General features: G+C 47.5%; 1 pseudogene across 1 annotated transcript; it reads right to left on the bottom strand.

The window, feature by feature from the left end:
* Positions 1 to 5657: 5657 nt before the first annotated feature.
* Positions 5658 to 8620, bottom strand: LOC125407197 (NADH dehydrogenase [ubiquinone] 1 beta subcomplex subunit 11, mitochondrial pseudogene; annotated as a pseudogene). Its single transcript, XR_014997891.2, has 2 exons — positions 7639 to 8620; positions 5658 to 6061 (listed from the first exon to the last, which is right to left on the bottom strand). The product of XR_014997891.2 is annotated as an NADH dehydrogenase [ubiquinone] 1 beta subcomplex subunit 11, mitochondrial pseudogene (transcript).
* Between the last annotated feature and the right edge of the window lie 1600 nt (positions 8621 to 10220).

The raw sequence follows: 10220 nt of genomic DNA, 5'->3' as shown, positions 1-10220 counted from the left end.
GGGGCATATGATTTATGAATTAACAAGTGTACACTTCTAATTTCACTTATGGTCCTGAACAAGTGCTGTGGTTGGTGGTCAGCTTTCTGGAAGCTTCCCTCATACTTCCAGGAGTGCTGCCTGGCTGGTGGCCAGGCCTGTGGTAATGCTTTCCCAACAACAGGGGTGGGGATTGATCCCATCGTACAGGAGGAAACAGGGCAGAGAAACATCAAGGTGGCAAGGCCATTTTGAATCCAGGCCATATTCTCACACGTCATCCCTGAGGTAGTCTTTCCAGTGTGGTGGCTTCTACAAGGCAGAGTGTAGCTAGCTGTGCCTGACATACCGGCTTCAGAAGAGCACAGTAGGCAGGAATCTTTGCCATCCGTACACAGGTAGCAGCCCAGGCTGCCCACCTTGTAGTACCCAAGGTAGTACCAAGTGGTAAGAGACGAGCGCTCTACCCAGTGCTTGGCACAGATCACATGTGCAGTACATTTCAGGTTACTGAGACAAGCCTCCCACAGCCATTGCCTGTGGATTTCCTTAAATCAGTGCCGTGCAAAGGTTAGACCTCTGTTGAAGTGTGTAGTCACCCGAAGGAAAAAAAAATGACAGGAAGCAGGTGTATCTCCCCCCCCCCCCCCTTAGACTTGAGACCAGTCAATCTGGGGTAAATTCATTCAAGGTAAATTCATTCAACCTTAGTATCCCCCTTGAACTACAAACCCAAGATCCTTCACCCCTGGGAGCCATTAGGCTCTATGTTTAGGGACAGCAATCAGTAGGGAAGGCAGTCAGGAATCATACTCAGGAAAACTAGGGGACAAACACAGGTGACAGGAGAACCTAGGTGATGATACCAGATGACAACTGTGTGGGAGGGAGGATGGCTGTTAGGTTAGAGGAGGCTTCACTAAGGATGAGATAGCTACCCAAAACACAGATGATGCAGGGCCCAGGTGGAGTGGGCAGTCCACTCCAGGCAGCTGAACCAGAGAATATGGAGAAATGAGAATACTGGGAGGACAGAAAAGCAGGAGGCCACGGTGGTGAGCAGGAGAGTAAGCAGCAGTGTGGGGCAGGGCAACAGGAATTTGGGTGAGGAAGGCTGTGCTGCATTGTGAAAGATCAAGAGTTAGTGTCCAGATTTATAGAGAAACATCAGTCGAGTATGGGGGCACATAAGAGAGCCTCTGACACAGTCAGAGACCAGCTATGGGACCACGGGGCCATTTATCCTGCCTCTGGGAGCTTCACTAAGCCTAGCATTGATTTAAGAGGTATGCTTTAATTTCTCAGGTTATTTTTTTCTTTTTTTAAATATTTATTTATCCATTAATTCATTATGTATATAGTGTTCTGTCTGCATGTATGCCTGCAGGCCAGAAGAGGGCACCAGATCTCATTATAGATGATTGTTAACCACCATGTGGTTGCTGGGATTTGAACTCAGGACCTCTGGAAGAGCAGTCAGTGCTCTTAACCTCTGAGCCATCTCTCCAGCCCAGGTTATTTTTTTCTAAAACAAAATTCTTGACAGGTATGACAGCGCATGCCTTACCCACAACCCCAGCACTTTTGAGGCTGAGGTAAGAAAATTGCCACTAATTTGGGACTAGCCTGGACTATATAGTGAATTGCAGACCAGCCTAGGCTACAGAACAAAGCCCTATCTCAAAATAAATAAATAAATAAAATGTGATAAACTACAACAGCAATAATGCTCTGAAAAATGTAAGCCTCCTGGATGGTTTCTGTCAACTTGATACAATCGAAAGTCATCTGAGAGGAGGGGACCTCAAATAAGAAAATGTCTCCATTAGATCAGGCTGTAGGTAAGCCTGCGGGGTATTTTTTAGTGATTGATGGGGAGGGCCCAGCCTATTGTGGGTGGTGTCATCCCTGGACAGGGGGCCTGAGTTTTATAAGAAAACCGGCTGAACGAGCTGGTAAGAAGCACCCCTTCATGGCCTCTGCATCAGCTCCTGCCTCCAGGTTTCTTCCTGCTTGAGTTCCCGCCCTCACTCCCTTCAGTGACAGACTATGTATGATGTAGAACCGCCAGATGAACAAACCCTTTCCTCCCCACCTTGCTTTTGGTTGTGAGGTTTCGTCCAAGCAATAATAACCTTAACTAAGACAGTAAGCAATAGCAGCACAAAGACAAAGGGGGAAAGGCACCGGGAACTTCCTCATCCTAAGAAGTCACTGCTAACCACTTTGGGAACAACTTTGTGGATGTTGGAAGACAGGCACGCAGGACAACTGTTCATCCTAGGATTGAGAGGAATGTGGCCAGAGTGGAATGGTGAAGAAAAAGAAGAGGATTTCAATTTCATGCTGGTTAGGAAGAACATGAGACCCAAGCCTCCTAAGACTCAGGGGCTTTGGCCTAGAAAAATCACCAAGAACCCAGCAGGGACCTATAACAACGTTGAATGGAACACCCTGCTGAGCCTGGGGACAGGTCCTGGCGAGCAATGTGGCCCTCTGCCGGTAAAATGTTTATACTACAAGAGAGGTATGAACACCAGGCGGCGCTACAGACCTGCAAGGTACCCCAGTCCTCAGCCAAACTCCAAGACTTGCCAGGCTCCACCGGAGCCAGGCTGTCCTGACTTTCAAGAGTCCTGTGAATAACAGCCAAGCTCTTTGTCCCCATTTTAGCAAGGCCCACCTGCAATTCGTCCCAGGACACCAACCCCCACACCTTGATGCCAAACACTGGTCCCTATCTGTCACTCGGTGGTTTTGTAAGCCTCCGTTCCTTACTCAGTCACATCTACTCCGCTGGATCCCCTTCCTCGTTCCTCACCCAGCTCTGAAGACCAGCCAATAAGATCTCAGTCAGTAAGGCCTCCCCAAAGTCTTCATCGCTCCCACCTAATCTAAGGGTGCATTACTCCCCACACTTCCACCAGGCCATCTCTCAGGGCATCAGCTGAATAACGAGACTAGGATTGGATTGAGTAGGTCATTTAAACTGACAAACACCCTCTGGGGTCTCTGAGATACTCTTCAGACAGTGGCCCTACTGCAAAGCTCTTGCTGGTAATCCTGAAACCAGAGTTCATCCCACAGCCCACTGTAAAGGTGGAATGATAGTTCTAATCCCATGAAGTTATCCTCTGACCTCCACACATGCGCCCTCTTATATAGCATATACAACAGTGATATTAAATACAGACATACAAAAATACAAAAAACCTTTCTGGGTTGGAATTCCTATAGATGTGGACTGAGCCTCTGACTCTGAGACCTTGGTCAAGGCCATCCCCTCTCTAGTCCTGGTGTTCATGTGTGGAAGTGAATCGGACATCTCTAAGACATTCTAGCCATTCTCCGGACCTGGCCTGGACTGTGAGGAGACTGGCTTATTCACACATTCGCATGCTCTGTCCAGTACTCCAGGGCTGCGCTTTGATCCATAGAGAACACTATTCTGTCCCCGCTGGCTGAAGAAGTCCCAGAGGGACCAGAGACAGCACAGCAACAGCCTCCACTCCAGCAAACACCATCTGAGCATGCGCCCTTAGCCTTGGTTAAATTGAGTGGACTTCCCTTTTGGGACACAATGAAAGGAAAAATAACCCAATACTCCCACTCCACTTATTCCCAGCAGGTCTTGCGGGAGCCTCTGTAAGCCATGGCTTCCCTGCTCCCCCTTCTTCCTATGCTAGCACTGTTGACAGCTTCTAAGAAGAGGAACTGACTCAAAAGACCATCCGGCCAAGGTCAACTGTCAACCTCAACAAGCCCTTTCGGCCTAAATGTCCACCCTCGGAAGAGCACGCTCCAGGTGGAGGAAAAGGAAACTACTGGTGGCTTCTAAATTATTTATTACTTAAAAAAGATATATTTTGGGGGCCGGAGAGACAGCTGAGTGATCAAGAGCACTTGCTGCTTTTGCAGAGGACCCGGGATCAAGCACCCACATGGTGGCTTACAGTCACCTCCAGTTTCAGGGGATCCGAACCCTTTCTGACCTTCACAGGCACTAAGCATGCTTCAGTCAGGCAAAACATTTGTATATATAAAAATAATATTTTTATTTTGAGGGGTTTTTTGAGCCAGGGTCTCACTACGTAACCGTTGATTGTTCTGAAACTTTCTAGGTATATCAGGCTGGCTTTGAATTCAGAGATCCACCTGCCTCTGCCTTCTGAGCACGGGAAAATGAGGAATATGCCACCATGCCCAGCTTCTGAAGTCTTTGGACTTGTTATTGTGCTGCCTTCTAATAACGACTGGCAGCCAGGAGAAAGCTGGGCATGCAGAACAGAAATGAATGGAGAAACGCTCCAGGTAGAAGCCACACCATGCAAATCAAATGTGAAAGGCACTTACCACAGATCCTCAGCCTTGTATCTTGACCCAAAAGAGTTCGTCATCTCACCAGACTGAAATTACAGGTCCTCTGCCCACAATCCTGCTTTGCTCTGGTTCTCAAACTCACCCACAGGCCAGTCTTTCCCTCCCCCCACCCCCGTCTTGTTCCTTTCCCTCCCCAGGACTTCCCTAGGGCCCTCTCTCAGCATCAGTTGCCAGGGACAAACTTTCCTCTTAAAGGGACACACTGGAAGCCACATGGGTCTATGCCTCTGGGCAAATCATTCCACCTTTGGGTTTCAGTGGCTTCACCCCTGAAGGATTGTGGTGGGACTGGTATAGCAAAAGCATTAATAGCTCTACCTCATTGTTAGCCGTGGTGGTGCACACCAATAATCCCACTGCCCCAAGGGCAGAGACCGGAGTTTGGGCCAGCCAAGAGTATGTAGCAAGATTCTGCCTAAAAACAAAAACAAGGGACTGGAGAGATGGCTCAGTGGTTAAGAACACTGGATGCTCTTCCAGAGGTCAGGGGTTCAATTCCCAGCATCCATATGACAGCACACAACTGTCTGTAACTGTAGTCCCATAGGATCCGATGCGCCAGTATATGGACATACATGCAAACAAAACATCCAAACACATAAAATAAATAGATAAACAATTGTATATGACAGTCACTCTTGTTTTCTGCGTGCAAATTGATAGAACATTGTAACTAGGTGTTTAGCTTCATAACTTATTTTGTCGCTGGTTATAAGCTTGGCTAGGTTTCTTTTTAATAGTTGTCTTTTGTCTTAATTGTCTGATTGCTCAGATTTCTTATCTGTTGCAAAAAGTGCCATTCTCTCCAAGGGTAGAATCCTGGCTGGTGATTACTTGGACAACTATCCAAAGTCTTGGATTAGCACTTCGTCTCGTGCTTACTAACAGCCTTACCCCTATGATCTTTAGCATCCCTTCATCTCACGTTGATTCAATGACCTAACCATAGGCAAAGCACTTTAACAGTATGGAGAAAAGAGATTGTGGTACATGCTACAAAAGACAAACACAAATAAACAAACAAACAAACAAATCTGCCAGGAGGTGATGGCAGCACTCAGCAGGCAGATCTCTGAGTTCAGGGTCAGCCTGGTCTACAGAGCAAGTTCTACACTAACCAGAGCTACACAAAGAAATCCTGTCTCAAAAAAGCACCCAAAACCACATGAATAAAGTGAAATAGCTTGGGAAACCAATTTCTTTTTGTTTAAAGGGTGCTCCAGAACCAAATCTGTCTAGCAAGTGGTATTTTGAATTGCCGGTAGGTTTCTCCACCTATAAAGAAGCCAAATCGAGCCAAATGAATAAGGCCAAGTTTAATCTGAACAAAGCAACTCCAGGGTCATCTGGGAAGTAGGGAGGAGAAGTCACACCCAGGGTCTAGGGGCCTGGGCTGGAGGAGCAGAGCAGTCTTGCGTAGCTCCGGGGAGGAGCCAATATTGGGCAGGCTTTCAGAGAGTGGGGTCTGGAGGGAGAGAGGTGGGGCCAAAGCAGAGTTCCCAGTTAAACAGCAAGTACGCCCTGCCCTGGCAGCAGATTCCTGTGATTTTCTCTCTACAGGAGGTGGTGACTGTCTTTTCTCCACTGGTTGTGGTGATGACCTCACAATCTTTCTTGATTGGCTAGCTTCAAAATAATTCGTGCAAGGGAAGTGAAGGAAGGGCGAAGGGGTCTGTGTCTAGGCCGGCTAGCACAGAGAAGGCTGGGTAGGCCAAAGAGAACAAAAGTTTATTAGGAGCAGAGATTAAAATATTTACATAAAAATCTACAAGAGTGGAGAGAGGTGTAGAAAAAACAAAAACTAAAACACTTTTCACACCTAGAATAGAGCCAGCATCAGCTTGGAGGGATTGGAGACTTAAAACTGGGCAAATCCTGTTAACCCTGCTGAGCAATAAGACCATAAAACCTCTAGTCCTTCTTTCCTTCCTTCCTTCCTTCCTTCCTTCCTTCCTTCCTTCCTTCCTTTCTTCCTCCCTCCCTCCCTTCCTTCCTTCTTTCCTTCCTTTCTTTCTTTTTCTTTCTTTTCTTTTTGTTTTTTTGTTTGTTTTGGTTTGGGGCTTTTCGAGACAGGGTTTCTCTCTGTAGCCCTGACTGTCCTGGAATTTACTCTGTAGACCAGGTTGTCCTCGAACTCACAAAGATCCACCTGCCTCTGCCTCCCGAGTACTGGAATTAAAGGTGTGCGCCATACCCAGCCAGTAGCACAATTTTTGAGCCAAATTTGAAGCAAACTTTATTAAATACTGGCAGAACAATGGACACTGGCCTGATCCACCCAGAATCCCCAGAGAATGGACACAAATGGTGTTAGTCAGGGGCTTATAAAGGCAAAACCCACAGCCTGGCAGTGGTGGCGCACGCCTTTAATCCCAGCATTCTGGGAGGCAGAGGCAGGTGGATTTTTATGAGTTCAAGGACAGCCTGGTCTACAAGAGCTTTCCAGGAGAGGCTCAAAAGCTACAAAAAAATTCTGTCTCGAAAAACTAATAAAAAAAATTAATAATAAAATAAAGGCAAAACCCACAAGGCTGTGTACTTCTGCCTTCAGCCAGTCGGGATGTACATCCGGAAGTGCTTCCTACCTGCATACCTCCCATCTGTGTGTGATCCTGTGCAGTTATTTATCTGTCCTTGAGGAAGTAGGGGTTACAGGTTAGAGGGGCCCCGCCCCCTCCATGTCTGCACTCACATGTACCCCCACACAGACACGTGTATACACATAAAGTAAACCTTACAAAAATAATGTAAAAATGGACTCAAAGGGAACCTTAAGAACAAGTTTATCAGAGTTTAAAAGACAAACAGGCAACCTGAAAATCCTGGCAGATGCCACAAGTCGGAGAAGACAAAGGCCATGCCGCTTCTGTGAAGGTTAGCCATGGAGGTTGGCCAAGCAGCCCCGTGACAGAAGCAGGGCAAGGGAGATGCAAAAGAAGAACGAGAGAGGCCAGAACATCAAGAAAAAACGCCCAGGCATTGGCAAGTATTCAAAAGAAAGAAAAGGGCAAAAGAAACAGCTTGCTCTTGTGAGCCAGGATTCAATGGGCAGACCACAAAGTGGAGGCCCCAGGGTTCCTGGGAAGGAAAGTTCATTATCTCATTAAGGGGATAATTACTCCTCCCTTCTCTTTAGCTTAGTTTTAGGTGAGTCAGGCTTCCTGAGCTGTGGTCCCTTGGCCAAATGATTGACAGTCTGGAGTAACGGCACTGTTCCCCCCCTGTGCTCCGGGGAGTGAGGAAAACAGGCAAGGGTGAAGGCAACGTAGTGCTTCTTACATCCCACTCAGTAGCTCATCAGTCATCCCCTGGTAGTTGGATCTTGCTGGGGTCAAACCGGTTGGATTCCATGAGAGGGAGGCCATTGTCTTCTCGGTGTTTCACGAGCATCTCAGCTTCCCAGCGGGCCCACTCAACCATCCCATAGTTGGGCACGTAAGCCACAAAGGTGGTGCCGAAGACCAGGACGATGGAAAAACCAAAGAAGAAGACGGCTTGCATATTCCAGTCGTCCACCACGGGGTCCTCGTCATAACCATGGAAGTATGGGTTCTTCGAGTAGACGTTTTCGTCCTTGGGCTCTGGGTCCTCCAACCATTGCGGGGTAGGTTCTCTCTGCTGCTGCTTCATTCGTGCCACAGTGGACCGGGCGACCACAGCCCCAGAGGAGGAGCTCGGTTTCCAGCAAATGTCGGTAGCCTGGAGCCCTCGCATAGCCAAAAGGCTGCGGGCACACAAACTTAACCGCGAGGCCGCCATGACAGCTGCAGAGATGGGGGTGGGGTGCGTAGAAACGAGGGAGAAAATAACGGACGGATGCCCCTCTCTCCGGCCAGAGGCAGAGCCTATTCCTTGCGGGGGGCGGGGCACGGATAGATGGGGAATATCAACAGATTACTGACATCCTCCAAGACTACAGTTAGCAGTTCTAACTGCGCATTAAATGACACACCTTCTAATGCCCTGACAGTCAACGGTGTCGTGGCAATAACTGAAAACCGTGAAAGATGGCTAGGGCATTCACAAGGCTCTCCCTGGGATCAATCTCCCAGCAAACCTCCACTCGCAGAGGCTACATCAACGCCACTCCCCTTTATCACTCTGTCCTCCCACCTTGTCTCGTTTAAGTCCATCTATAACCTCCTAACTCTTGGAGTTTACGTCTGAATGTCCGAATTCTCTTTCCTGCTCAGTTGATGTCTGGTCCTACTGGTTCCACAGTTCCCAGAGGGCAAAAGACTCAGTTCAGGGACCAAAAAGAAAAATGGTAGTATGGGGAATAGAACACACACACACACACACACACACACACACTTTTTAATGATGAACACTGGAGACTCCGAGTTCTAACAGCAACACCATTTATGTAACAGTCCTGCAGGGCCAGGCACTAGCTCAGACAAAATGGTGGGCATGCCAATTAGGCTCCAAACAGTTGCTTTTATAGCCCTAACCACCAGTCTCTGTCTCCCCCTCACTGGCTGGGTACGTGGGGTGTACTGTCTTCCACACTGTCTGGTCAAATCTCCACCCCAAGTTCCCCCTCTTTATTTGTTAGGTTTGTACTTAGTTTTGGCTCTAAATTTCAAGGACACCACCCCTGATGTAATATACATCCTGGAGCCCCAGAGTCTCTTCACCCTCCGTTGCTCATGGGCCCAGTCACATAGCAGGATGACTATAATTTCCTGCCCCCAGACGAAAGTGCCTAGGCAAGCGGGCACCAGTTGCAGCAGGGGACTAGTGCCTCCTGCCTGCTTGTGATCTGATGAACCTAAGCCCACTGGAGGCAATTTTAAGTGGACACGGACCACTTATCCATTCTTACAGAATCCCGGCACCTGTGTAAGAGCTAGGGCTGCGTCTGTAACCCCAGGACTAGTGAGTGAGCAGAGACTTGTGTGTCCTAGGAGTTCTGCAACCTGCCAGACTAGTTGAAATGAAGAATTCCAGGCTCATCAAGAAGGGATACTGCCTCAAAAACCAAGGTGAAGGGGCTGGAGAGTTGGCTTGGTGGTTAAGAGAACGCGTTGCCCTTGCAGAGGACCTGGGTTCAATTCCCAGCACCCACATGGTAATTCACAACCATCTGATCCAAGGGATTCGATGCCCACTTCTATGGCACCAAGACCATGCGTGGATCAGACATAGATGCCAGAAAAACACTCATACACATAAAGTAAAATAAATATGAAACTTAAATAAAATAAGGTGGAGGAGACTATAGGAGACAGATGCTATGGACCCCTGGTCTATATGTGTGCATGCACATATATGCAAGATGCACAGAGTTGTAACAAAACTCAAGGAGATCATTATAAACCCATGATAACAGCAGCATCAATCTCAATGGCAGAAGAAGGTACCCCAAGTGTCCACTAACTGAGAGTAGGTAAAGAAAATGGACTCCATGTTAGGTGGTAGTGGTGGATGAATTTAATCCCAGCACTCAGGAGTCAGAGGCAGGCAGTTTCTGTGAGTTCAAGGCCAGCCTGGTCTACAGACCAAGTTCCAGACTGACCCCAAAGCGACACAGAGAAACCCTGAAAAACTAAAAAAAAAAAAAAAAAAAAAAAGACTGCATTTCAAGACCCTCAATGGATGTCTATAGCAGCAGCCAATGGAATCCAACCATAAGATGTAGTCTTTTTTTCCTATGCATGCATACATATGATGTATATTTTACAAAATCAAGCCTAGCAAGAGCTTAATAATATAACAATAATTAACAAAATGCTACATTAAACGATCTTTGAATGTGGAATCCTCCTCACAGGTATCTATCTCACTGTACTGCATACAATACTACACGCAATGCCACGGATGACGCAAGGCCTAAGGATGAGCTGTACTGAGGGGAA

This window comes from Myodes glareolus, chromosome 19 (assembly GCF_982192425.1).
Source record: "Myodes glareolus chromosome 19, mMyoGla1.1, whole genome shotgun sequence".
Classification (NCBI taxonomy): domain Eukaryota; kingdom Metazoa; phylum Chordata; class Mammalia; order Rodentia; family Cricetidae; genus Myodes; species Myodes glareolus.
Note: the sequence above shows the minus strand (reverse complement) of the source record. Positions and strands in the feature narration are given on the sequence as shown.